General features: G+C 38.2%; 1 pseudogene; it reads left to right on the forward strand.

The window, feature by feature from the left end:
- Window positions 1–215: 215 nt before the first annotated feature.
- LOC102474536 (olfactory receptor 7A17-like) lies at window positions 216–2,282 on the forward strand (annotated as a pseudogene).
- Window positions 2,283–5,987: the final 3,705 nt, after the last annotated feature.

The following is a 5,987-nucleotide window of genomic DNA, read 5'->3' on the forward strand; positions in this document are numbered from 1 at the left end:
AGAGAAAAAAAGCTAGCAGGTCCACCCTAATCCTCAAGGGAGTTCAGTGCTTTAACCATTGCACCACCTGCTGGCCCCTATTTTGCATATATAGATCTGCCATTACTTGAACAGCATGGTTACTGCTGCGCCCTTAGCTGCTCATTTTTTTTTATCACTCTTAGTGACTAAATTTGAAATGTTCTTGTCTCCATTCCAGCAGTTTCATGACCTACATGGATTCAGGAAACCAAACCACTATTTCAGAATTTATCCTACTGGGACTCTCAGAAAAGGCAGTACTACAGCCTGTCCTTTATTGGCTGTTCCTGTCCATGTACCTGGTCACCTTCACTAGGAATCTGCTCATCATCCTGGCCATTATCAAAGACTCCCTCCTGCACACAACCATGTACTTCTTCCTCTCCAACCTGTCTCTTGCTGACATCTGTTTCACCTCCACCACCATCCCAAAGATGCTGGTGAACATCCAGACACAGAGCAAGGTCATCACCTATGAAGGCTGCATCACCCAGATGTATTTTTTTATGCTTTTTGGACAATTAGACAACTTCCTCTTGACAGTGATGGCCTATGACTGGTTCGTGGCCATCTGTCACCCCCTGCACTACACAGTCATCATGAACCTCAAGTTCTGTGGCATCCTGCTCCAGGGATCCTGGGTATTGGGTGCTCTGAATTCTCTGTTACATGGGTTACTGATTTTACGACTCTCCTTTTGTGCAAGGTTGGAAATCCCTCACTTTTTCTGTGAACTTAATCAGGTGATCCAACTGGCTTGTTCAAACACTTTCCTAAATGACCTAGTGATATACTCGACAATGGAGCTTCTGGGTATTATTCCACTCGCTGGTATCCTTTTCTCTTACTCTAAGATAGTATTCTCTATTTGGAGAATTACATCAGCCGGGGGCAGGTCTAAAGCATTTTCCACGTATGGGTCTCACCTCTCAGTTGTCTCCTTGTTCTACAGCGCAAGCCTTGGAGTTTATCTTTGCTTGGCTAAGTGATAACTCAAAACTCCAGGGAAGCACGACAGTCTCAGTGATGTACACTGTGGTCACTCCCATCCTGAATCCCTTCATCTACAGTCTGAGGAACAAGGACATGAAGCAGGCTCTAAGAAAACTCTTTGGCCAAAAACAGTTCATTTTTTTTTCTTTTCTTTTTTTTTTTTTTTTTTTTTGAGAGGTTTTTGCTATAGGGCGTGTGTGCTCACCAGACAGAGAGAGACATAGAGACAGAAAGCGAGAAATCACCCCCCAGGGGGGATGGTCACACTGCAATCCCTTCTCCTCCATTCTCCTCTTGGGATCTTGGGCATGCATGCACATGCGCCCAGCATGAGTTTTAAGCCACCGGGTCCGGGACGTGAACCGCGGTCAACTACATGGGAGTCCAGCGACATAGCCATTACGCTAACTGCCGGTTCCCGCCAAAAACAGTTCTTTATGTGATCAAGTTTTTTTTTTCTCGAGATTGGAAACTTGCTTATGAGTCCCAGGGTTTTAAGCCTCTAAACCAAGATAATTCCATCAGTTAATAGATAGTTAAATTGCAATGTACCTTCTATAAAAAGTTTGCTCTTTTAATTTTTCACATGTGGCTAACATCTGTTCTTTGGTATCTCTTGTAAAAAAATCTTTTTTCTCTGATTTAGGGTAGTAAATAGAATACATTGCATACATTTTACTCAGTTTCACTTTGAACATGTGAAACTGGGCACTTATAAAATAACAGGAAAAGATATCAGAATAGAGAATGTTCTGGAGGTCAGCAGGTGGCATGGTGGTTAAGATGCTGGACTCCCACATGGTTGACCATTGTTCATGTTCTGGACATGGTGGCTTGAAAATCAAGCTGAGTGTGTGAGTGTACATGGTAAAAATTCTGAGAGGAGAAAGGATTGCAGCATGGTTATCCCCCTGGGAGGTAATTTCTCTTTTCCTCTCTGTCTCTCTATGGTGAACACATATACACTATGGCCAAAAAAAACTTAAAAAAAACAAATAAAATATATAGAGTGTTCTGTCCCTTCAGGATGATAGTAACTGTCAAGAATCCTTGCAGAGATCTCCAACTCTGCCTGTTATTCCCTTTCTGGGTTCAGTATCACAACTATGAAGCCCCCCAGCCAGGGTCACCCTTTTCAGACTCCAGTGCTCATCACGATCCTTGCAGGCATCTCCATCTCTGCCTCTGCTGCCCTTTTTGGGTTCAAGTTCAAGGCCATGAAGTGCCCCCAGCCAAGTCCTGCACCTCTCTCCAGACCCCAGTGCTAGTCAGGTAAGCAAAGTCTTTCTCTCCCTCTTGCTTTTTTTCTGTCCCTTCTAATTATTTCTTTAAAAAAAAAGTTTTCTGCCCCTTTATGCCTTTCTCTTGTTAATTTGTCTCTTCCTCCCTCAGTTAGGACAGAATTCTTGCAGGCATCTCCATCTCTGCCTCTGCTGTCCTTTTCTGTTTCCTACTTTCTTTCTTTTACCTTTCTCATTTTACTACTCAGCCCTTACCCACTGCCTAGAGAAGACTAGGTGCATAGTAGCTAAACATCTGAATATTGTGAGTTGTAGAGAATTCTTTACTCCTCACTGTACTGGTTGTAAAAAGAGTGAAAATCCCTTTATAAATCTGATTTTAAAACTCCTCCTGTGATCACCACACTGGAGGACACAGTAGAAGGGAGAAAATAGCACCAAATTATTTCCCAGCAAAGAGAAACACATGAGCTCACAGTCACAGAAATCTTCTCCAACAAATTAGCCAAAACTGAATACATTACCAAATGATGAAAAATCAGAGAACAGCCTCAAGGATGAGAGACTCAAGTAATACATCTCCAGCAAGGGAACACTGTAACTCATCTCCAGGTAGGAAAAAGTTAGAGGATATTACCAAAATGTCAGAAAAAGAATTTATAATAGTTATAGAAAAAAAAAAAACTCTATGAGATGCAAGAGAAAAGAGACATTGGGCTCAAAGAGATGAAGAATTCCTTCCATGATATTAAGAATTGGACAGCATAAAAAAGAATCAAACAGTACTGTTATATATGAAGATTGTATTACAGGAAATTCAAAACCTCCCTTGAAAGAATTTAAAGCAGGTTGAACCATGCAGAAGATTGAATCTTGTATGTAGAAGACAAAACCTCTGACTTAGAAAAAACTATCAAAAATTCTGATAAAATGACCAAGAAAAATGAAGATAATATATGAGAAATGCTAGATACCATGAAATCATCTCTGCAGATGACAAGATTGTATGCATAGAAGACCCAACGATATCCATGAAAAAACTTCTCAAAGTAATAAATGCATACAGTAAAGTGGCAAGATACAAAATTAACTTACAAAAATCTATAGCATTTCTATATACATACAGCAAGCAGACAGAGACAGAATTCAAGAAAGTAATCCAATCTACCATATCCACAAAAAGTGTAATATGGCTAAGAATAAAAATAAAGAAGTCAAAGACCTCTATAAGGAAAACTATGAAAATCTTAAAAAAGAAATAGAAAATTTCATAAAAAGTGGACGGATATCCCATGTTCCTGGATTGGCAGAATCCAGAATAATCAAAATGGCCATCCTACCTAAATTAATCTGCATATTTGATGCAATCCCTATAAAATTACATAAGATATACTTCACAGATCTAGAAAAAGCAATCATAGAATTTTTCTGGAACCATAAAAGACCTCATATTGCCAAAGCAATCCTACCTGGCATCTCACTCCCTGCCCCAAAAATATATTACAAAGCTGTGATAATCAAAACAGCATGGTATTGGCACAAAAACAGACATGAGGACCAATGGAACAAAGTAGAGACCCCAGAAATAAACTCCAAAATATACAGCCAACTGGTCTTTGACAAAGGGTACCAGTCTATCCAATGGGAAAAGGAAAACCTCTTTAGTGAATGTTGCTCAAAAACTGGGTATTCACCTGCAGAAGGATGAATCTGAACCATTATCTGTCACCATTAACAATCAATTCAAAGTGGATCAAAGATCTAAGTCTACTACCACAAATGACAAAACTATTGGTGGAAAACACTGGAGAACCTTTAGGAAACAAAGTGGCAGGCAAAGACTTCTTAAGAAAAACCCCCAAAGCACAGGCAATAATCCCCCAAATGGACAGGTGGGCTTACATCATAATAAGTTTCTGCACAGCAGAAGACACAGTAATTAATGTGAATCAACAGCCCTCAGAATGGGAGCATATTTTTGTTAACTGCACCTCAGATAAGAGACTGATAACCAGAATACGCAGGGAACTCATAACCAGAACACACAGGAAACTCAAGCAGCTCGCCTGGAAGAAAATGATTAACCCAATTAAAAGATAGGAAAATGAGATGAATAAACAACTCTCTAAGGTAGACATACGAACAGCCAAAAAACATATAGAAAAATGCTCAACATCCCTCTTCATAAAAGAGATGCAGATCAAAAGTATGAGAGACCACCGAACCCCAGTCTGATGGTGAAGATTGAAAAAAAAAAAAAAAGATAAGTGCTGGCAGTGATGTGAAAGGGGAACTCTCCTACAATGTTGGGGGAATTGGTCCAGCCACTATGGAGAACAATATGGAGGTTCCTCAAAATCCTTCAAATAGAACTACCATATATGGTCCAGTAATTCCACACCTGTATATCTACCTAAAGGACAGGAGAATGCTCAGTCAGAAAAGCACTTACATAACTATATTTATTGTGGCATTATTTGCAGATTGCTAAGATGAACCAACCCAAATGTCCACAGATGAATGGATTGAAAAAGTGTAGCATGGGATCAATCCAAGATTTTCTCCAAGACATGTTATAGCCAGAATGACCAAAACCACAGACAAAGAAAAGATACTCAGACTGACAAGAGAGAAATGTCAAGTTACCTACAAAGACTATCCCATCAGGCTAACAGCAGACCTCTCACCAGATACAATGTAAGCAACGAAAGAATGGGAAAACATATTCAAAATGTTGAGTGAAGCGCAAAAAAAATGTTGAGTGAAAAATAAATTTCAACCAAGAATACTATATCCAGCAAGATTATACTTTATATATGGGAAGAGAAGACAGTTCTCAAGAGAAGAACATTCTCAGATAAACAGAACTTGAAAGAATTTACCAACACCAGGCCAGCTCTTCAAGAAGCTCTGAAGGTGGTGGTATTCCAGGAAACCTAAAGTCAGAAATAAGAGTTCTAAAACAGCTAAAAAAAAAAAAATGGCCAGTTTAATTGTAGGGACAAGTCTAGAGTTGAACGTTATCTTCCAGAATTTAAACGGAAAGAGCAGACCACGATAGAAGATAAAGTGCATGAGTTTGAACTGGTGAAATAGATTTTTATGACTTTTGACTAAAACATTACTGACTTTCTATGTCTTGTTTTCCAGTGTTAAGGAGTTTTGTCTTCTCTCAAGTTGTGGGCAGGTCCATTTACTTACTCTTCAAACAGAATCCTAACCTGATTCCTAGATTTAAGTATTAAGCAAAGTTCTCTTAATATTTTTTTGGTTTTGATTTATTAAAACTAAAACTGCCTTTCTTGAAATTAAAAAATGGATTTAAAAAGTGCCTATTTAGTAACCACAGAAAGTTATATAGCCTCAGCTATACGCTATTTTACAGTATATTCATTCTACCCACAGAATTTCATGTCTAAAGTCAACTTTTTTTCACAGATATGCATGTATCAGCTGAACTCACTATTGAAAGTATTTAGAGTAATTAAGATATTTTGTGAATCAATACAATATGAGAAAGAATACAAGAATGGAAAGCAACTGCAGATACCAGAGACAAGGTGGGAGGAGGATGAGAAATGGTAGAGGGTGAGTAATCGGGGGAAATATATATATATATACATACACATACACATGCAAGAAACAAGAATATATATATATATATATATATATATATATATATATATATATATATATATATATATATATATATATATATATATATATATATAT

The sequence above is a fragment of the Tupaia chinensis genome, unplaced genomic scaffold, assembly GCF_000334495.1.
Source record: "Tupaia chinensis unplaced genomic scaffold, TupChi_1.0 Scaffold144956_1, whole genome shotgun sequence".
Classification (NCBI taxonomy): domain Eukaryota; kingdom Metazoa; phylum Chordata; class Mammalia; order Scandentia; family Tupaiidae; genus Tupaia; species Tupaia belangeri.